This window comes from Corvus cornix, chromosome 10 (genome assembly GCF_000738735.6).
Source record: "Corvus cornix cornix isolate S_Up_H32 chromosome 10, ASM73873v5, whole genome shotgun sequence".
NCBI lineage: Eukaryota > Metazoa > Chordata > Aves > Passeriformes > Corvidae > Corvus > Corvus cornix.
The window spans coordinates 7846405-7870000 of record NC_046340.1 but is presented as its reverse complement, the minus strand read 5'-3'; positions in this window follow the sequence as shown (position 1 = coordinate 7870000).

Here is a 23596-nt window from a genome sequence, read left to right as displayed (position 1 = left end):
GTATTTATTACTAGCTCATACCTTTTTGATCTGAAGTATATATATGTATATGTGTGTGTATATATATTTATACATACGCATATAAAATACCTTTTTTAAAAAATATAGTTGTATTTATTACTGGCCTACCTTTGGATCTGGACTCTGTGTGTGTGTGTTTGTGTGTATATACCTATATATGGAATAGGTTTTTTACGTGTATAAAAAGATAAGGGAAGCTGAAAGCTTCATGTAGTGTTGATGGCACCCAGCAAGCCTTGAATCCAGGCAGAAATTCCTGAGGGAAAATTACTCCATCAAGTCTTCCATGCCACACCAGCAGGACTTAGACAAACGCATAACAAATACTGGGTATCAAAGGTGAGCAGAAGGAAAACTTCACATTTCTCCTCACAGTTTATGGCACTGAGGCAGGTGGATTTTGTAGGGCTCCAACCCAGCCCCAGTTGCCTCCAAATATCAGAACCACAATGACAGAGGAACAAGCTGACACTCTGCATATGGCCTCATGTTTACCGCAGCCTTTCCTGCAAGCATGTTTTCAATCTGGAAAGCGGAGCAGCACGGTAGCACAGTCCAGCTGGTAGCAGCAGGACTGAACTTCACAAAGCAGGAAAGTTTGGTGTTATCCTAAGAGCCGGAGGAGGCTCTTTTTCATCTGCTCCATCTCCTGCAGCATGAGGACAGTCAGGGGCAGCTTTGCCTACTCAGGTTTGGCTCACCAAGGACAGAAGGTGTGATCCCTCTCTTCCAGTGTGAAGGGACAGGGACATTTCACCCAGCAGCTAAAGGCCACAGGGTTTGGTACATTTATCCATCCTTCCACCAGCTTTTGCTAGGTGCTGAAAGGTTGGCTGACAGCAACAGAATTAAAAATTCAGACCACAGCTTCAGAGGAAAGTCTTTCTTTCCCTTTCCTGAGCCTCACTTCCTAGGAAATATTGTCTATGTGGCCGTAATCTTTTTGGTAATTTCATTGCTGGTTTTTTTATTTTAAACCTCTCCAATCATTTCTGAAGCCACTGTCTGCCTTCAGTTGTATCTGGCAGAGGGTAGTAGTGGCCTCCAAGCTGTTCCATTGCCACAACCATTGTGAGGATAAGCCACCAGGCAGAGGAAAGAAGTCCTGCTAACAGAGGAGATGGTTGAGAGCACAACCTCTATTAGACATCAGAGAATCAGGGCAGAGGAATGTCCCTGAGGCAAAGCTTCATTAGGTCCTGCTGCTTGAGGAATGACTGGCTTTTCCGTCCTGCCCCCTGGGGTATAGGTTATGCCTCTCACAAAGATAATTGCAAAAGGATGCAGCCAATGATAAACAAAAATGGTGCCACATTTTGGGGAGGGCAAAGCCCTTTACAGCCTGTGGGATTCCTCCTAGTGGCTTTACTGAGCCTTAGTCAACCCACAGAGCAAAGGGCTGCACATCTGGGTGGAGTTCAATGGGAAATATCTTTCTCAGCCCATGAAAATGTTAGCAATTCCAGCGTTTTCCTGTTCTGGGATGGGAAGAATCATGAGGCTTTTAAAGGTTTTTAATGAGCAAACAGGGAAGGAGAGATGAGAGCTGAGGTGAGGGAGTTGCCAGAGGTCAAGACACCCACCCAAAAGCCAGGTGCCTTCGTGGAAGCCCTTTGCCTGACTCATTCTGCCAAAGGTTTGCTTCTCAGCCCCTGGGTGGTTTGTAATTTCAGGGTGGTTCTGTCATTTACTTCCTGAAATGCATCTGATCTTTGTCTCATTCCAGAGGTGATGCAGTCCCAAGGAACCACACTACTGCCCATCATCCATTTGCAGCAGAAATGTGTGTGGACTAGACTGACATGCAGGATGGCTCCTTGCGCCCCTGAGCCCTTTACCATCTGAAAATCCACGTGTGAATGGTTACAGTCAGAAACCATTTCCTATGTGGGGGCTGAGGGTCTCATCTCAGCCTGGTCTGTGTGTGGTGGCTTGAGCCTTTTTCCCTTTTGTTGATAGTTTGCTTTCTTTTTTTGATTTATGGGCCATTTTATTTTATTTATTCTTATATTGTTTTATTTCTATTTGGTTCTTTCTTTCTTTTTCTTTTTTTACCTATGTTTTCATTAGAAAATTATTGAAATAACTTATTCACGCATTAAAAAAAAAAAAAGTACCACAAATCTTCCAACTCTTTGCAATGACCAGGAATGGTTGCAGAAACAGGTACCTCCAGGCACTACACTTACAGCAAAACAGCTTTTTAGGGATCGATCAGACAGCTCCTGCTGGATTTTCCTCGCCACCACTAGGGGGGAGACTGGATTTTCTTCCATAAATTGCCTAGTTGAAGGGAAAAAAAAAACCCTATCACATCACTGCAATGTTGAAGGCACTTCAAAACGACTCAGATGTTTAACTATTGTGCTAGTGATCATACATTCACATTGGGCTGCAGGCCAAAAAAAAGGAGAGAGAGAGAGGAAAAAAAGGCAAGAGTCTTGCAGCTGAAATGCTATAAAGTGCTGAATTTTCCTGTAGAGCTAAACACTCTTCAGTGACAACTTTCAAAGGCCATATGTATGGTATTTTCATGAAAAGCAGAAGACCCTAAATTTCTTTGTTTAACTGGAAGCAATTTCCCTCCCTGAACAGGAGGCTTCTGTAGTTCACCTCATTTATTGTGAGGCTACACATTTGGCTTTCTTTTTTTGTGAGATCTGGAATATAGAAATAAGGGCAACAGAAACTGAAGAAAAAGTATATTTGCTGTAACACCAGCAGGAGGGTTTGCAAAAAAATAGTACTTCCATTTTTGATTGTTTCTAGGGATTACTTCAGGCACACTGTGTAATGGTAACAAGAAGAAATAGGAAGGGTGAGAAGGTTTTTTTTGTAGGGTTATTTTTTCTCCAGTACAATCAAAGGTGAGACACACTACAGTGGCCTTTCTGCTGTCAAATTAAAGCCTTAGAATAAATAAGATGGAAAAGTTTCCATATGTTGTATGATGCCACCTTCTGAGCTGTGTTGTAACACTTGAGTGGTAAAGTTTTGAATATTACATTATTTTTATGAGGCTGGAGGCACTGAATTTCTTTTAATCTACATTTTGCATTTTGAACCCTTGGAAACCATGTTCCCATCTTTTCTGTGGGATTATAAGGTTTAGAAATGTATTTTTTTAATAAATGGTAACTAATTTCCCACATAATCACACGATTCCAGGAGCTGGGACTCCAGGAGTTATTTTAGGAATTGGCAGCACTGGATTATTTAGATATTAAGTTTACTATGAAGGAAGCTGGAAGAAATCTGTATCTGGGAAGACTCACTGAATATTCATACAAATTACTCCAGTGAATCTCATTTTATAACACTACCTTCTTTTTCCTGGCTGTTCAGACCAGCAAAGTTTTTCTCCTGGTGTTTATGTGAAGTTCACTCTTGTCCCAGTATTTGTGTTCCCAGTCAGGAACAGATTTTTTGCATGTGAGCCTATTCTCTGGGAAATTGTGTTATATCCTCCTGACAAAGGTCATTCATTTGGGAAATGAAAATAATTCAGTGTAGACACATCACATGGACACTGGTTGTCTCTGAGCAAGGGTTGCAGGCTCTAGTCTTGGATTTCCTTATAGCCAGTTCGCAGTAAGAGTGACTGGCTTTAATTTTTTTTTTTTACACAAGTAAGCCTGGTCAACATTATTTACATCAGGTGGTCGCGGCAGTTCTTAATTTTCTAACTCCTGATGCATCAGAGCATCTCAAAACACAACCAAAGCACCGGGCTCCTGTTGCCACTGTCTGATTAGGCTTTACCTGGCACTTGGAAACACAGTGTAATTAGAGAAGTAGAGACACACACAAAAGCCACATCTTTTAACCAGCAGAACTGTTGCTTGATAAGCATCAATATTTCCCGTCAGCTCCAACAATGCCGGAGAAATGCATGCCTGGTGTTACCTTTAGCCTGCTAAATATGGTTTGCTTAAGTCAGCTTATTCCAGGTCCTTTTGCTTTGCCTGACAGCTGCCTGGGAGGAGGCCACTGACTTTCTCAAAGTGTGCAGCCATCCGTTCGGCCGGCGCGGGGGCTGCACGGGAGAGCCTCTGGAGATAAATTCCTCCCCGCACAGGGTGATTAGCCGTGGAGCCCTGCTGCATCGCTTGTCTTAAAAAGCAGGACTTTGTTGATCAGTGACGGGCTGAGGTTGGCCTTAATTAACCAGCAAGGTTTCTGTCCTCTGGGCCTTGTGAAGACGTCACCAAAAAAGGCAACCCCTTCCATTCCTGCTCCCTGAAGATGACAGGACAGGCTTGACATCCTAATCCTTCAGGCTTGTCTTAGTCACTGAAAGGCTCGAGCAGTGTCAAAGCAACCAGCTGATTGCAATCTTCATGCCAAACCCAACATCTTCATTCCAAGGAGCAGCTCTCACATTAAATTTCCACATGTGTGTCCCTCCCCCCCCACTGCTGCCTTCCATTCCCTCCTTCCCCACCTTCCCTTCAATTTTTTTTTTTTTTTAAGAGATTTCTTTGCTGGAAAACAAAACACAACTTAGGAAAAAAAAAAAAAAAAGAAAAAAGAAATACTAATAAGAAAAATAAAAGGCAGCAACACAAAAAAAATTCCCTTCCAACCCCTTCAAGCAATAACTGCAGTACAAGGCCAGTTGGGACACAGTCAAATTAGAGAGTTATTATTACCTAGGGGACATTAGAAATCAAGTTTGTTACTGGCAGTTCCTGTTTCTGTAAAGACTTGTTAATAGCTGAAATTTTAAAGAGTGTTGTTCAATTGGCGAAGTGCTATTTTTCTAAGCAGCCACCATGTTCTCACCTGCTGCCACTGCTCCCGAGAGCTGCAAATGTTTGGAGGAGGTGGAGGTTGTGGATCTCCTGCTGAGGGGAGCCCTGAGCCCCCAGAGAGGAGCTGCTGCCCCTGCCCAGGCAAGCGGGATGGGAGCCCACTCTTGGGGCTGCCAGAGGCTTGTTTGGATGGGCTGTATTTAGTCTGGTACGCTCACAAAATTTTAAGGAAGGAAAGAGGTCTTTGAGCATATAGTTAATGCAGAGGTGGAAGGAGAAAGGAGGCCTGGGTTCGTGGTCCCTAAAGGGAAATGTTTTTCAGTTGCTTGCAAGTTCCTCAGTCACAATGACTCAATAAATCAGATTTTTCACTTGGGGCCAAATCCTACCCTTACAAACATCAATGATGCTGGCTTAGGGGAATCTCTGTAAATCTCTGCTAATTTCCATTTTGGAGTGTTGTGGTTTCACACAGTGATGTGACAGAAGCAGACTTCATTTTGGCAGAAAGCTGTCCCCACTGTAATTTCTGTAACCTATGCAGTCTCTGTGCAGTTTACAGATGCTTTATGTCAGTGTGACTTTTTCATTGCCTAAAATTGTTTAAAAAGAAGAGGGAGAAAAAAAGAAACCAGAAAAAAAAAAAAAGAAAGGAAAATACTTTGGTTTTAAGTGCATATCTAGAACTTTTATTCTTGATTACCTAATTAGGATTTTTGGAGGAATCTCAGTGTGGATGTGGAGGTGAACATATGCTTCTGTCCTGTGTATGCCTGTTCAACGCAGAGGAAAATAAATGCCACCTAAAACTTCTTGCACAAGTCACAACAGCCATAGTGCATAAGATGAGAAAAACATGCTTGGTCCATAATTTACCTTTATATATGTATGTATGTGCACACATGCATATTTACAAGTGTGCATGTATATATTTATATATACAATTATTGTTTACAGTATGGCTGGTTGCACCTGTCCAGCTGCCTATAAATTTATTATAGGCAATTATGTATGCAATTGAATTCTAAAATGCCCTATAAATCGCGACCATCTGATATATATATAATAAATAAAAAGTATGTAAGAACTGCATACACTTCAGATTTAAACACAAAATACCTCACTTTCCACCAGGATCAAAGGCAAACGTTTAAAGAGGGCACAGAGGAAAGCTGAGCTGCTCCCCAGATTTTAAGTTCCTTTGGCCCAAAAGTTTACCTTTTCTTTTCTTTTTTTAATTTTTTTTTTTTTAAGAAGAGACGGACAGCTTGCTGGGAGGAAGCCCTGCCTGTCACTTGGAGCTTGATACAACATCTCTGGGGTGTGACTTTGGCTGAGCTATTCAACCTCGCTCAGTCCTCAGTTTCCCCATCTCTAAAATGGGCGCAGGGATAGCAGTTGAGCTCCTGAGGTGACTATCTGGGGGTCCTGGAGGTGTGCCATGCCCCCCTTTTGTCATCCCTACAGGGGAGGGGGTGGGCTGGTGCAGTAGGGAGGTTGGCTGGACATGTTCCTGCACCCCACCATGACCATCTCCTTGAGGAGCATCAGCCACAACAACAAACACAAGCAGCTGCAGCGGCTGCGATAGAGGATGTCGCCAAAACCAGCAAGAATTCAACTTGCTCAGTCAACTCTTGTTTTCTCAGGCAGAAAGAGATGGGAAGGGGAAAGGCCAGGCTTGAGTCAGGGCTGCTGGTCTGGAGGCTCGGGGGATGAGAGAGGAAGGGAGAGGGGTCCCAGCCACGGATGCTGGGGCAGCTTTGCATCTCCCTCCAGCCACAGCCTCTGGCTCCCCGTCCCTCCCTCCCCACACCGCCGGCTCCAGCCCCTCTCCCCTTCACCACTTTTGCTTTATTTACGAATATGTCGCTGGAATTCAAATGAGTTATCTATTCTGTGGCCGCCTCACTTTCCCACAGAGGGCCAGTGCCTGCCTGACGCAGGGTCCGGCCGAAACAGCGCGAGAAGAAAAGGAAAGAGCAAAAGAATTCTTTTCAGCTCTTTTTACTCTCCCCCCCCCTCCCCCCCCCCCCCCGCCCCGGCCCCCGCCTTATTTTATTTTGTGTGTGTGCGTGTGTGTCGGGCGCACCTCTTCACTGGCCGTGCCCCCCTCGCTCCCCTCCTCCCTGCTTTCATCCCCTTGGCCCTGCTTTAGCCCCCTTTATGTTACACGATAGCTCGAATGGAAGCCCAGGAGGGTCCTATAGGGAATGCATAGGATCCCTGGGAGAAAGAAAGCCCCCAACAAGCTATACACCAGATGTATAACGTTATATGGTCAAACTGGCAAACACAAAAGCGGAAAAACAAAAGACGTGAATTAGGGAGAAGCATTCAAAGGCGTGTTTTGAAAACAGCCCAGCCAAGAGGCTGGATTCCCCCTCCTGAGACTAAATGTTTGAAAGAAAAGGTGCTGAAGAAAGAAAGGCAAGAGGGGGAGCAGGACGGGGTGGGGGAAGAAACCCATTTTTTCTAATTAGCTGAAGCCTAACAGGCCCTGAATTTTGCAACTAGTTTTGGTTTTTTTCTTTTTTTTTCCTCCCTTGAAATCAAACATGGGGGAGATGAGGTGCTGTAGCTTGTCAGAGTGAGGGGGGCTTGTCAAAGGGGTGTTGTGCCAAAACCTGTGCTGGACCTCTCCCTCATCAAGGCTGCAATTAGTTCTTTGCCCCCCCCCCTCCCTCAGTGTTTCCAGCAGGCTGTGCCTTCCTTTATATCAGCCACCCTTTTCTAACTTCTCCCCCACCCACAGATCTTGAAATTGGGAAGATACTGGTCAGAGGTGATGAGAATGGAGCAATCTGCCTTTTTTTTATTGGTTTTGTTTTGGTATTTTTCCTTTTAATTAGCCTTCACTAGACACCCAGCACGCATGATCTTGCCGAACAGCTCCGACCATTTGTCCCAGTCTGAGGTGAAAATTCATCCAAAGGAAAAAAAAAAGATGTGGAAAACCAAAAAAGCATGGATTGCAGTTGCAGAGATTGCAGGATTCCAGAAGCAGGGTGAATGCTTCCTGCTTCCACCACCTGATTCCTCAGTACCAGACTGAGCCCCAAGGTCTGTGCTCGGTGCTTCTCTCCTGATCTATTTCTGGAAAGAAATCTCAGGAGAAACAAGGGCTGGGACTGAGCTGTGTCTCTTTTGCTACTGGCTTCAAAATTCAAGCAGCAGCTTTTGCACCTTGGCAAAGAGGGCCTGGAGGGCACCTGGGAAAATTCCTCCCCTCGTGGCAGTGACCAAGCATCAATAAGGGCCAGACTTCTCTGCCTCAGTTTATGCGTGAAATCAATGGGGCTACTAAGAGAGGAAGGGTATCTTGATAGGGTGGTATGGTAGCAATCGTGCCCTAATTAATTTTCTCTAGTCCTGCGCTGTGGCCAGAACAGAAATCTTCCCTCTCTCTATGCATGCAAACACACTGACTGTGCAGTCCTGGCCCTTTTTTTCTTGACTCCATCCCCAGATGAACTATAAGAAATGCTAAGATGTGCTTGGGGAGAGGGAAAGGTGGAAAGGGAGCAAAGGAAGAAGGTGAGCAGGGTTTGCACACTTCAAAGGTAACGCAGGCACCTTCCATCACTTGCTGTGTGAGACTGTGGACTGTTTGCAATGAGAGCATGGTCAAATGAGCTGGACTTATTTTGGGCTTCCTTATAAGCCTCGTATAAAACAGCAGGCTGCTCTGAGGATGGGAAATCAACAGCTTCACAGCAATTCTACCAATGAAGACTGCAAGACAGTTCTCCCTATTTCTCTGCAAGGGTCAGCCCTCTCCCCTCCTCTTCCAGTGGCAAATGTAGAAGGGCAGTAAACTACTAAGATATCCAATACATAACAAGAGCCTGTCAGAATTACCATGCTGAAAATGTATGTTCACAGTTGAACAATGCATATTTTAGCTCCTTCACCTGGTGATACATTTTTTTAATATACTTGTGGCAATGGATAAAACAGATTCATTAGCTTTGATTAACCTTATTTAACTAGAGTTAAAAACCTGCTGCAGACAGCTCTGCTACCAACGCAGCCTTTAGGATGCTTTATCATGTTTAAGACCCAATTACTGTTGTACCAAATAAGAATAAACCATCACAATAAAATGTGGCACACACAGCCCTGTTAAGGCTCATGGCAAATAATCATTAATTTATAACAGCAACTTCCCCATTTCTATAGTTTTATTGATGGCTACAGTTAATTCAAGTTGAAAACAATGTAACTTGACACTGATCAGACCAACTAGTTTTCTGGTTTTATTGACTTTTGCCTTTTCTTTTCTTTTTTTTTTTTTTTCTTTTTTTGCTTTGTGTTTGGAGTCTCAAATGGCTACTTCTTAATAAACCCTCATAAAAACCAGGCAGAGAACAGCAAAGCATAGATGAAAAGGCTTTGGGGGAGATTTTCAAAGGCACAAAAGGTGCCTAACTCCCATTGACTTTCAATTACTGATTCATTTTTATTACGAATTTTGAGGAATTAGGGGGGAGAGTTGAGTTTTATGCAGTTATTTGTTTGTGCCAGCCATGAACTAGGAGTTTTAAAGAAAAATGATGCTTTAAATCGGTAACTGCTTAGAAACTTTTTTTGTTCGCTCATCTGCAACCTATTTGCTTTTCTGCCTTTCAGAGAACTCTTTGATCTTAATAAAAGTCCAGAAGGAGTACAGAACAAAAATACACTTGTTACTGCTGCTTTTTCATTTTCGCCTCGGACCTGATCCTGCACTCACTTTAAACAGATGATTAACTTCATAAATGTTCGGTTGGGCTTACTCATCAGGGTAAAACTGCCTATCTGCTTAATTTCTTTTGCAGGATCAAATTCTGTGCTAATTGAAAGAGCTTCCATGTGTTTATTTTACATTTCCTTGCATTTTGGCATAACTGGATCTGGAAGGCAGCTGCAGAACGCAACGTGTTAATTTTGGACAGGGTTTGACTGAAGTGGGAATAATAAACAGTGAGATGCTGCAGCTTTCAGGCAAAGCAGAGTAACAACAATTAAAAAAAAAAAAAGGGGGGGGGGGGGGGAGAAAGATGCTAAGGAGACAAATCTCCAGTCAGTAAACTAACAAGTGTGGTTTAATATTTGACTTAGCTGAAGCCAGGCCACCAGGATTGAGAGCTGCTGTTCAGGAGTGGAAAATGTTTGTGTGTACAGAGAAGCCTCTCTGGTCTGCCTTTTCAACTTCATTTTCTCTTTTGAGTTACACAGCACTCTTTCTATAATAAGCTAAAGATGGGACTCTGGTTAAGCTATAGATTTGTTCAGAAAGTGAAGTGCAAATTGTCAGCAATGCAAAACAGTGAGGAAATAAACTAAATCCCTATGGTTACTAATTTGGAAAGTTTGGGTAAGAGGCATGATCTAAATCCACTCACCCCTTTGCTAGGATGTCGTGCCTGAAGAAATTTGCTGCTGACACAACTCATGATTGTTCTTTCTGGGCAGATCTTAGGACACTGTGCTCAGTGCCTTTTACTCCAGGTCAGGGTCGATTCCAGGTCTTCAGGGCTGATTCTATGGACCAACTCAATTTTGTTTCAGCACTGCTTTTTTTGTTGTTGTTATTTTGTCTCTTTTCTCATAACTCCCATAGTTCATGGCAGTGGCAGAACTCCTTCCAACTTTATATGCTTGTTCTTCCCACAGGATCAGACTCTCCAATTGTGTGACCTGAAATAAGGCAGTTGAATTAAACAAAACTCTATTAGCTCTGTTCCTGGTGTAAACTGGTGTATCTTCAGGATCAAATGAAAATTTTAATAAAAATCTTTGTGTTACACATGCAACCCAGGCAAGTAATTCCAGTGTTTGCAATGGAACTATTCCCTCATGAGTTAAATGCCTCTGTGAATTTGCAGAATATAACTCACGTCTTTTGAGAAGAACTGAGAGAAGCAGAAGAGGGTTTATGCTGAATACATTTCCCTGTAAGAGTGAGGTCTTGCTCCCGAGGAGTAGAAGAGAGCTTTGCTACCTCTTTTCCTGGAGCAACAGCAGAACTGATATTATCTATATGTTATGCTTAGGGCTGGAAATGCTTGCAAGGAATGCCAGATACTAGGCTGCAGCTAAAATGTCTTCAAAAGAACCCAGATTTAATATTTCATCAGAAGAACAGAGAGAAAGATTTGCTAAACATCAAACATATATTAATACAAATGCCTCCTGAAAAGAAGTCAGTTATGAAAATCAGTGAATACAAATGTTCCAATTGACATTACTGGTGCATGTTTGTGGGCTTTTTGTTTACACTGCCACATCATGAAAAATAAAATACACCCAAACTCTGCATATTGATAAGGATGCGCTTTCATCTCTGAGTCGGGTGACATGTGAAAACTGTTTCAGCTTCATTCTTGTACCTGATACTTGCACCAAGAAACCCTGAAGAAAAATGCTGCTTCTGTACCAGTTGGGTGCATTTTTCTTTAGTCTGGTACATGCATGGAGAAAACAGCTTTAGGGGAGTGACTGTGTCTGATCCTGCTTTAGACTAGAGTTTGCTTCTACACATTGTGGGGAAAGGGATAAAGAAAAAGGATGGCTCAGAATTAAAACTGTTAACCTGAAAGTTAATTCTTTGAGCTGCCATTTGCTTCCTTGTAACCCTGGTAAGGTCATCTAAGCTCAGAGGGATCAGTGGAAGTTGAGATAGCTGCAACCAAGTACATGGGCTTAAAATCCTTGGCTGCATGAATAGGTATTTTGAGGGTTATTCCCAGACTGCATGGATGATTATATTTCTATCTCTTTGGACAGTGGATGTTGAAGTTTGTTTGAAGAAGCAGCCCTTCAGGAGCAGTGGAAACCTTCTGTCTCAGGTCATGTTCCTCTGAAACGGTGATGGTCATCCACAAGGTCAGGTTTGGCTCAGCTTGTGACGGGGTTGCAGTGTTTGGACGTGAAGCAAGCCTGAGTGAGACACTGAGTGAGACACTTACTTACCTGTCTTTCTAATTCTGCAGGATTTAATTATGATTTTAGATGGGAAAGGAGGAACATACAATTCCTACTGTCCATTTATCTTCATTATTAATAGTATTTATGTTTTCCCTGCTCCAGGGGAAGTTGTCCCTGCCCATGGCGGAGGGATTGGAGCCAGATATCTTTAAGGTCCCTTCCAAACCAAACCATTCTATGATTCTGTGATAATGTTAAAAAAAGGAATAGAATCTCACTTATGTCATCAGCCAGTGATTCAAGCAGTATTATCAGAAGCCAAACTGCTGAGTCTCATGAGAATATGAAGGAGTTGAACTGACATTTGAACCTACTAGATGTGGACCCATCTAGCTCTTTTCAGATAAATGTCATTATGACCATGATGGTCAACACTAAGAAAAAAATCTGTAGGTCTAGTACTGGTCCAAATGTGGTACCATTGAAATGAACCAAACTGTATATTTTTTGATCAGGAAATAACTGTGTGTATTTTTTGGGAGTTCAAACCTAAAATGTAGATTTATCCTTCATGGTATCAGTGGGAAACTGTTCTGTAGGATCCATGCTGGAGGGAGTTTGAGGCATTGCCCTATTACTTAAGTCAGATTTCAAATGAATTGGAAGGGACAAAATGAAAATGAAAAAGAAAAGACAAAAATGTAAGACAACGCTCCCCCCAGAAAAAAAAAAAAAAAAGAAAAAGAAATTGAAGCCTTTGGAGCTGTGTAAGAATAATAGGAAATTTATACTCAATTAAGCCACTCAAGCAGAGCTGTTAATTAACCTTATCAGAAAGGACATTCCATTTTTATAGACCTGAGGCTATCAGCAAGCACTGGACTTTTTAAGTGGATGAAAAAAGGTGCAATACATTGATTTTAATGTGCAAAAGCATATCCAAGAAAAAACTTAGTACAGATCCAATCCAACTTGTAAGAAATTTCAGTATTAAAAGGAAAACGAACATAGGAAAAATGTGATGAGCACAAAGAGTGTTTCTACAGCTGCTATAGAATATTATGGGTCTGAAAAAAACCCCAAACTATGTTGCCATGACCTAGAAGAAATCTATGACTGCATTTTGAAGGTCAGAATTCTGTTGGAGAGTCAGCTGAACTAAATAATATGTAAATATTATATTATACATGCAGAAAGAAAAAAAAATTGTGAAGTCTGCTACATCCTGTTCCCTAACATGAGAAATAAAGGTTGAAAATATGACCAAGAAAACTAGAAAATTTATTAGTAATTAATGCGGAAATGTGATCATCCTAAAAGGGCAGCAAAAATGCCACCTACTAAACTAGAAACTACTGAGACACAAGAAAGAAGAAAAAAACCCGACACCATAAATCACGTGAAACACATCAAAATATTGAAGCACTAGAAGGGGGTGATAATGACCTGTTCTAATACGAATTATGAAGGACCAGTGAAAGTAGAACACACAAAATACCAAGAGAATTGGAAGCTCTACTCTCCTGGAAGCCAGCTGAACTCCCAGGGATGTACACCTGCAGAAATGAGAGCACAGTCTTGGGGTTTTTTAATATGCAGTAGAACAGGTTCATTCTGTCTTGCAGTAGTTATTTTATCAGCTGGTATTTGTCCTTATACTTCATTATTTTTATATATATATATATATATATATATATATATATACACATATATACATCTCCATTTAAAACACACTTAGACACTTAAGTGTGTAATGGGAATTAGGAGGATTTTTTTTAATGAGAAATTTTTCTTAATGAGATTCCTCTGATGTTCAAGGAACATATTCATCCTAAGAATATGAAGAATATGCTTAAGCTGAAGTGTTTAAATGTTTTGCTTAAATGTCTAGCAACGGTTCTCCTGAAAATTTTATATCCTTAAATTACACAGTTCAGGCAGGCTTTCTTTCAGAATACTGGACTAACTCATACTCATTTTATTCAGGGTAATATTTCCCAAACAGAGCAGCAGTGGAGATAATCTTCCTTTCAGGCAATTACATTTGTGATGAAAAGAGGAGCTCTTATTCCATGTCAGAGTGAAATGGAGATTGTTGAAGTCTCTCATGGATGGACTCACCAGGACAAGAGCAGTGGTCAGAGCTGCCGGTTAGACCTGGGATGTGACAGAGCCTGTCCTGGTTTCCTGCCTAACAAACATTGCAGGGAAAGGAATGGCTGCTACATCACATAGGATAAATCCAGTTTGCATAAGAGCTTCCTCTGACAGTGCCATCTTTTTTTTAGGTTAAGTTACACTTTTTTATATTTCAACAGAAAATTCAATGAAATTTCTCGGCTGAAGTTCATCAACTTAAGTATGCTAGAAATAAGAAATAAAACTGCTGGTCCATCCCATATTGACTGAATAGATTGAGCCCTACAATGACTTGTCCATTTTAGAGTTGAATAAAATTTTAAAAATTTCCAGTGGGGAAATCCATCCTATCAACTTTCATTCCTGGGGAAAAATCTGCCTATTCTTCACTCTCCACTATCTTTTTTTTTTTCAGCCAAACACTTTCTCTTTGCTCATTTAATATTAAATAATTAGTTTAAATGGACATTTCCAAAAGCTAGGAAAAAATAAAAGGGTAGAAAACATACTGTTCAAATTCAAATTTTGCAGTGGGGGTGTATTACATTGATAGGTAACATGCAACATTTGATTCCAGCAGTTTCTAACAATGTCACCTACTCTGTTTTATCACCTGAACAGAGTCACCAGATATAATGTGCAGAAATATGCAGATATATAATATGCAGACATATAATATGCAGATATAATAAACGATAGTGCCCGGGGAAAGGTAAATTTCCGTTACATTAAAGTACAGTGGGGACTTTCAGAGTTTTATAGTAGGTGGTTAAGTCACACCTTTACCTCTAGATCTTCTACTTTCTCTGAGCCATTAACAGCTGGAAATGAAAAATACAGAACAAACTTGTAGGGAAAATATTGCAATCCCTATATAAGCTTGTAAATACTGGTACTGCAGACTGCAGGTGGGTACATGTGTTTCGTAATTCCAGAAAGAGACAGGTAGGGGAGCTCTTATAAATATGTTATTAAGCAGTAAAGCACACTAAATGTAAAAAAAATATGTTTTGTTCCATGAAGAGAACAAAAATTTATTTCAGAATCCTTCCTCTTCTGTGGAAGTTGGCTTGGAATTTGCCAGTGTACAAGTGGGGCAAGGAGTTTTCAGTGGGTAATATGTGCATGGCTAATTAAGGTCCAGGGACCCTAATGCTACAGGCAAGTTCAGGGCATATTTCATAAATTATTTTGGCTGAGAAAAAATGGGAAAGAGGGAATTAAAAATGTTAAAGTAGTTTTGTATATCTAGAGTTAGAATATTTAAATTTCTGTCCATTTTTCCCATGCTTATGGGAAAAAAAGTCATGCATATGTATGTGTGGGGAGACAGATGGAGAAAAGAGTTGAAAAAGTTTATCTAAGTCCTTTTCCATCTATTCTCCTTTCACCTTGCCCTTCCTGAAATGCTTTTGATCAATGATTCATATTTATCTGAATAACATTTTCCTGTTTTTCTGAGCCAGAATGGAATTTGCCTGGAATTTTCAGGTTTTCCACTCAGTGGAAGGACCTGTAATTCACATACATATATGTTCCTCATGCAAGTCTATTTTACTTCACATTTCTTTGAATACAAAGAAATTACAGCTGTGGGCCATGGAACTCTGGGAACTTCAGAATCTGAAGTTAACACTGGGAATCTTCAGATTTTCTTGCTGGCTTTGGACAACCAAGACAGATTTCTCCAAGAAGGGCCTCATCACTTGCAGGGCACGTGAAGGATTATGGTGCCTTCCTTCCCTCTCCCAGAAATCATCACAAAGGTACCACTATACACAGAACATTCTCCTCTGATCCAAACTAATCCAGGGACAGCACCATAAACCAGCAAGCAGCACAACTTCCATTAACTTGCTGCACCAGCTGTTTCACCCCTCTGTGTCTCAGCCTCTTCTACCTCTGTCACATATTTATCCCAAAAAAGCTGCATGGAAGGGAGTATCTTTTCATGTCTTTGCACAGGAATTTGAAGAGAGGGGCATCAGTCTAGATTAGAACAGTTTAGTCCTTGCCATAATGCAAATGAATCCTATTAAAGGATGGAGGCCTTAAATAGCCTGTACTGAACCTTCTGTGAGTAATTCAGATAACTTTTTAAACAAATGCATTCTACATTCTTTTATGAACAAAACAGAACTACTGTGCTAACCTCATCCCATAATTTCTAAGCCCCAGAAGCCCTACAAAAAATGTATCAGCAATTAGTTTTGAATTAAACAGAAAGTGATGGAACAAATGCACAAATATTCACCTTTGTAACACGGCCACATTGCAGAGATATAAGAGCACAGCTGTTCTCGCCTAAAAAGGAGAATTCCAGAAAAAGAGAGGCTGGGAAAGAAGTCAACAATGGGCCCTGGAACTGAACATCATGCTTAGATTAATTTAGAAACCACTAAGCATTTTGCCAAAAGAAAAAAAGAAAAAAAGTAAAAGAAAAAAAATTATTAGGCAATAATATGTATGACTTAAATCCATCATGGGAAGCAGAAGTTCAGGCTTCCACTCATGACACACCTCAGCTCAGGCCAGTTGTGCAAGCAGAAATGGGCCTGGTATATTATTTAGTGGAAAATGAAACTGATCCCGAAAAAGAAATACTCCAGGGGTAGGTTTTGGATTCCAAATTTGCCTAATAGCACAATATCTAAAAATAATAGGAATCCAGGAGGTTTGAGGGGAGAGAACAGGGCTTGCTAGAAAGGAAAGAATCCAGAGTGAAAGGAAGGAATTCATCTGCTTCATATTAATTTGCATTAATTTCCATTTAATAACATAACCACCTGTATTGAAAGAATGAATGTGAAATATTTTCAGTGATTGTCCCGTGTAACTTAATACTTTAGGTTATGGAATTGGACATGGTATAAGGTTTGAAGAGAGCTGGTAGTGGAAGAGTGAAGAGCAAAACCACCCTGCTGAGCTCCACAGACACCGTGAGTCTGCTGTGCCCAGGGCATCCCCACTGCCTTGACTGTTGGGAGGTAAAGCCCTGTTTACATCAGGCTGAGGAGCCAGCCTTGCCTTTGGTATTTAAATCTCAATCCTGAGGTTGGCCAACTGTAAAAACAAACCAAGCAGTGACATTCAATTTGGACTCCAATAATAATTTGGCAATGTCAACCTTTTCAGAGGTCTCCCAGCTTATATTTTTGCTGTTATTGTAAGAGGTGCTTGGTTTTACTCAGTGAAAAAAAAAACCCAGTTCTTTTACCCTTCCAGTTTGCTAAACCATGTTCTAACACCTGTGTGTGTGAGGTAACAGCTCCAGAAGAGACCCATATGTCTGGTGTGGGGTAACACCAGGTTTGGGAAGCTGCTACATGTCACGGGGTTTCTTTTAACACATTCCTGGTCTAGGACTATTCTTCCAAAAACCATGCTACGAGGTGCTGGGCAGCTCCTGCAAGGAACTGAGCAGTTTTCTGCTTGCCATGAATTTGTTGAATCAAAGTCCTGTGGCAGCTTCATGTACCTTGGTGAGTGCAGAACTAGTGAAGTGCTCTGAGTTGCAATTGGTCATGGAGCTGCAAGGCCACTGTACAGTCAAAACGTGCTGTCTGAGCCATAACTGTCCTGGAAACAAGATACTGGTCTATCCTTGTGATTTTTCATGTCTTCAGTTACCTGGTGCAGTGCATTATTAGCGGGTTCCCAACAGATGGTGCTAATGAGACTATTAAGTAGCCTAACCCAATATGCAAATGAGGCTGCGAAAAGGACTGCTGGGACCTGTCCTTTCCTTCTTCCTAGACTGTGTGAAAAGGGAACTTTATTAAACATTATTGCTACAAGCAGCTTCCACAGGCTGAGAAGTTCGTATGTGTTTTGAGACACAACTGAGGAAAGCATTTCTTACCTGAAATCGAAGTGGGCTGGCAGCGGAGGGGTCTGGGCACGCGGAATTAGCTAATACAGGTAGACCAATCTTGAATCCTTGCTACTGTTGTTTAACAAAGCTGTGTCCAAAAGCCCTTTTAAAGACTGCAAGAAAGTTGTCTTTGTTTGTGTGGCTGATTGAATGTTACTCTGTTACCTCCTTTTACACGGCGCGGTTTTATGTAACACACCAAATACAATGTTTAAGTAAAGTTCGTGTTATGTTATACAGTCCAACAAATAAAAGGATGTTTAAAGTTAAGGCTGACATTCCATCCTTAACTTTTTGTACCTTTGTGTTACATCACACCTCAAACATAACATTGATTTAGGGCCCCTGCCCTGGCTCTATCAAGACATGGGGAGATTAATTACGTTAAATACATTATTCTGACCTTTGCGTTAACTACCCATTCCTTTGTCGGTTTAATAATTTCAACCTTTAGGTAATGTCAGCTGTTAGCACACTCTGTTAGTCTTCTTTTTCCTCTTCTATAAGTAGGAACATCCCCAAACATTAACAATGAGTGATTTTCATACACTCAAGGTCATATTTTGCTTTTATTTTTCTCTAAACTAGGCATTATGGATCAGCTTTTCCAGACTAGGTATGTGCATATAAACATCACACATTACAAATGTGCAGGCTTAACTTAGAAGATAACTTCTGAATGAGTCTGTTCTTATATTTGTGGGATAATATGTCAGGTACCCATAGCTGTGTGCACACAACCAGCCCTTCCTTTGTGTTTACACTGGAATGCATAGCCCTATTCTCTCTGAGCTAGATAACATTATTGAATAACACTGCATTTGAGTTATTATTATCATTATTGATTTAAGCACATTTATTTCCAAATTCAGAAAGCTCTGATAGAGCACTTACACCCAGTGCACAATATAGAGCTAAAGCATGTGCTACATTTCACTGGAGAAAAAGTGAGAAAGGGACAAAAAAAAAAAAAAAAAGAGGTTTTATTTACTTGGCACCACAAATACCCGAGAATATCTCCCACTGCATTTGGTTTTTTTCCTAGATGAATTTTAAAAAATTCTAAAATTTAGTTTAGAGCAGAAATAAGACCCCTCCTTCTCTGTAAATTCTTAATAGTCCAAGAAGAGCTCTACCAGTAAGATCACATGTCCAATATCTTGTGTCTGATAGTGATAGTTGGAAACACGACAAAAATGAGGCAAGTCCACCTGTGAAAATAGGTTATCATGTCACTAGTTACTTTCAGGCATTTTTTAGGGCTGTGCCTTTTCCTGAGATGAATCATCAACCTAATCTGTGCAGCCATTTTAGTATTAGTTAATATTGGCCATAAACTTGGACTGGGAGCAGGGCACTGATGGAGCTTGGAGTAGGTAGAAACTGTGGAGTGAGAAAAAGCAAAAGAAATCCTTTCCTTCTATCAGCATCTCACAGGTGTCTGGCCAGACTTGTGATGGTGGCTTCTTCCTGAGGGTAAACTCAGGCTTTTCCCAGATGACCTTCACATTTCTTAAGATAAAGCAGAGTCAATTTTTTCCTTCTTGTTGGAACAGCTGTTGTGGCTGCTTTTGAAGAGACACAGAATCAGCTTCACCTATGATGAATAGAAGTGCTGGGCCCTTTAATGTAGAAAATTTAATTTGAGAGGTTGGACACTTGATCAAGGAACTATGACAGGAGCTCCACTGAGGCTCTTCTAAGACCTAAAGGACTTAAATACTTTAGGAATAGTCCATATCAGCTCTACTATTGACCTCCTCTGTGGCTATGAACCAGTCACATGTTTGTATTGTCTGTGAAAGGAGCAAACTGCACTTACTGGTCTCCAAGGACTAGTGGTGAGGTCTTGAAGATTTTAGAGCTGTCCCTGAAACTTGTTTTATTGCTGACAGTGGGGTGTACATCTTCCTGGTGAGGAAAACCAAGCTGTGGTTGTTGCAAATATTTCAGCAGTTGACTCCTTATACTTACAGAAAGTATTGGTGGTTTTTTGACACTGCATATTTTTTTAAATATATTCCCCTCAGATTTCCTCTCTTTTCTCCCTAAAATCAGCAGGATGACTTCACTGACATGGGAGCCAAATATAGTTTCCTGTGATGGTTTCTTGTAGCAGTCATTGGTGCGAATGATGGTGAATCAGGCAACAAGAGCAGTTTCAACTACATGCAAGTCTCTTCTTCGTGCCCTCCTTTGGGGGTCTGTGTTTTTGAAGGAGGATTTCTACTCTCAGAATCAATTCCTGGTTGAGCCATTTCATCTCAACACAAGCTGAAGGCCAGACATTTCCAGCAGTTATTTTAGGTCTTGATCCTGTGCTGGAGGAACCCAGTTAAACTCATAGCATAGCATGACTCTATGAACGGTTCTTGATACATAAAGTAAAAAGGACGATTCATAAATTACTTTGCATGAGACAAATCTCACTGGGACTTGACACTGCACAGGATAAAAGGTGTCAAATGCGTTTGGATTGCATCAGTCTGCTAACCACAGACCAGAATTTGCACTGCAAATGTACTGCGCTGCCATATACTGCAATGTTGAAAGAAGGATAAAAATAAGCGACAGAATAAAGGGACACATGATTTCCACTGCTGGCAAGGTGACATCTGCCATCCTGGCTGACACACCAGTGATTAAACTCCAGACTTCCAGAACTGCTGTTGTTGTAGCTTGAACTGGAGTCAAACCTACATAGCTGGGCTGTAACCGTCATGGTCTTAATGTATTGGACATGCCTTGTGACCCCTAATGCACAGACACGCATGCAGGGCTGGATTGTCCCCAGATGCCTGTTAGGACTTTCCAGCCTGAAATTACGGATGCTGAAAGGTAGCTATTAAGTCCAAAGGATGTAAAATAAATTTCAAATTAGCACGTAGTTTGGCTATTGGTTTAAACATCACAACACTGCTTCCCTGAAAGCAACAGTTTGAGAAAATGTCATGTGCAAAATAGGACCAAGAGTTTCACATTTTCAGTTTTTCTTGGGAGACAACAGAGCTATTATTCTTTCCAGTAGGAAGAAAAAGTTCTAATACACTTTCTTATATATTTTGACATTTGGCTTGACTATAGATTGGGTCAGGTTGAGATTATATGAAAATGTATCTTACTTGCAGAGGAAAGTTACCTTTTCCAAATCAGCACAGCTTCCAGTCACTTTGGGGAGAAAGATTTGATTTGTAGAAGCCTGTATCAAATCCATCCGTGCTGGATATGTCCTGTACATAAAGTCCCAAGGTCACTGGTCCATTTTTCCCTATAACAAAGAAGCCAGTATCACAAATTTGGTCAGCTTTTATTTGGCTCTCTGTCACTTCAGCCCTTTCCTACCTTGGACGCAAGAAAAGAGAAAGCCACAGGACGACCCAGGTAATCATATCCCTGAAGAAATATAAAGCACAGAGGTGCAAAAGCAAGCCAGATTTCTGGAATCCACCACAGGGCTTAGCTGTAACTCCCAAGCCTGAGCCCATCAAGCCAGGAAGGGGAATGAAACACTTTACAAGAATCAAAACTTGGAACCAAATCTTACTGCATCTGTATTCAGTGCCCTGTAAATGGGAAACGGGCAGTGGGGAAGGAACTGCTTCCCTTTCTCCAGCAGTTCAATATGCATGCTCAAAGTGCAACTGTCTGAAAGAAGAGAGCAAAATATCTTTCCTGATGCCAGGACAGAAACAACAGGGGAAACACTGGAAAAGCCAGCTCTGGCAGGGCTGAGTTTTAAATGGGAGAGGAGCTGCAGTGGCTGCTGGAAGAGGGAGGGGGGACATGGGCAGGGGAAGGGATCAGGACTACAACTTGGAGTCCCTCTGGGGATTTCCTCCATGGATTGCACAGTCGTTTGTAAAAATCAACTGTGACTGTTACACTCTCACTTTCTTCTTGTTGCTTTATTCCACATGCAGCCCAACATGTTTTACCACCGATACGCAGATTTTGAGCTGTTTTGTTTGGACTTGCCAGTGCAGGGGCTTCAGCTGACACAAAGGGCTTATCAATAACATTGAACCCCTTTTGACAGCTGTTTTTGCTTCCCGTGTCTCCTGTAGGGGAGGAAAAGGGGCTGCAGGCTTGAATAGCTTGAATAGCAGCCAGTACCTTCCACGGGTAGCACACTTCAGGCAAATCTAGAATTACCTCCCTCCTGGCTTCAATTCCCCAGTGGGCTGAGGCCCCCTCACTCAGCACCAACAGAATAAGCCTTCAGTTGATTGCTTTGGTAAATCCATCATTTTTGCATCCTAATAATTAGCCCAACAGCTGTTGCAAAGCTGGAAACATGAATGTTTCCTTTTTAGTGAAAGGATCACTTCTCTAAATGAGTGATGTCCATTTTAAGTCTCCCCTGATATGCATAAATACACACGCAGCCAGTGTGACTTTAGGCATGAAAAATCAGTAATGGGTATATGATTCTCAAATCTAGTAGAACTGATAAAAATCAAGGTTGCTGTCAGCTGAGTAAATTGAGAGCTCCAAGTGAATTTGGTGGTTGGTCTGGGAAAAGGGGGTTTTTGTGCTGGTGAGTTGCTCCCTCTCGTGGAAAACCAGCATCCCAAAGCCATCCAGCACAGCAGAAAGCAGTGCCGTTTCTTGGATGACTCTGCTTGAGGCACAATATGAAACCTAGAGACTCACTCACACACACACACACACACACACACACTCACAAGCCTGACCCTGCAAGCATAGAAAACATTCCTGCTCTCTGGGTTTTATGCCAGGAAACTTGGCTTGTTGAGCAGAAATCTTTAGGAGTGAAAAGTTCCTGCCCTCCCAGAGCCTCATCATTACTGCCTGATGTAGCCTCATTAGTTTGGCTATTTCGAAATCCTTGTATAGGACTGATCTGGAGGTCTTGGAAAGGCAGAGGCAGCTGAAGCTGAGAAACAGGACTGACTCTCTTTTTACCTGCCTACTCTTGCTTTGTTGTGTCCTTTGGCTTTCTCCAGGACAAAATTAAGCCTGCTTTGGGAATGATTGATTATTGAGGAATCATTACTACGCTATTAACAGAATAGCTAGTATTACTAAACTATTAACTGAATAGCTTTCCTCTTTCCATTTTAAGGTTCTCCCTATTTCTGCAGCTCAGATAATCCGAACCCTTATCCATTCTCCCAGCTGCAAGAATAAGCCAACTTCCCAGTCATCCCATGGGTATGATTCCCCTTCACCCCCCCAGGATAATCACATGTTCTGGACTAGTATTTTTTTATTGCTTTTATCGAGAGATTTTATTACAAAGGAAAATATGTCCTGTATTTCTTAGACTGGAAGGATATAGACTTGGCAGTTAGAAACCACCATAGCAATTTTTAGCACACTGGTGTGGTTTACATGGATTAATCTGCAGTAACTCTTTGGAACACTCTTCAACTGCTCCAAAGCTGCCTCAGTCCAAACAGTTTATAAGCTAAATAACGAAAGTCTTGTAAATATTTATTTAACGAGACATATTTTGAATAACTGACATGTATAGAGCCTTCCTAGAGAGTGTGTTATCACCATCAATTTTCATGGTCTGATATAATAACAACTACCAGTGTAAACCGTGGCAGGGAAGATATTGACAGTCCGAGGCCGCTGTTAGCAGCAGAGTAATAACGGGGCAAAGAGACTGCACCGAGCTGCAAAAGCAGGATTCAAATTGGGTTTGCTTCCACTTGGCAAATCACTGGGAGGAAAAACTATGCGTGTTATCTTTTATTAGAGATTGACTGTAAATATGCTGTAGTTACCATGCTATTGCAATTATCCAGAGGTTATTCCTTTTTAATAACTACCTACCAGGCAGAGAAAGAAACACGATTTATAGAGCTTCATTTCCTTCTTTGGCCTCCTAAATTCTGAACACTGTTTTCATGCTACAGTGATGGGT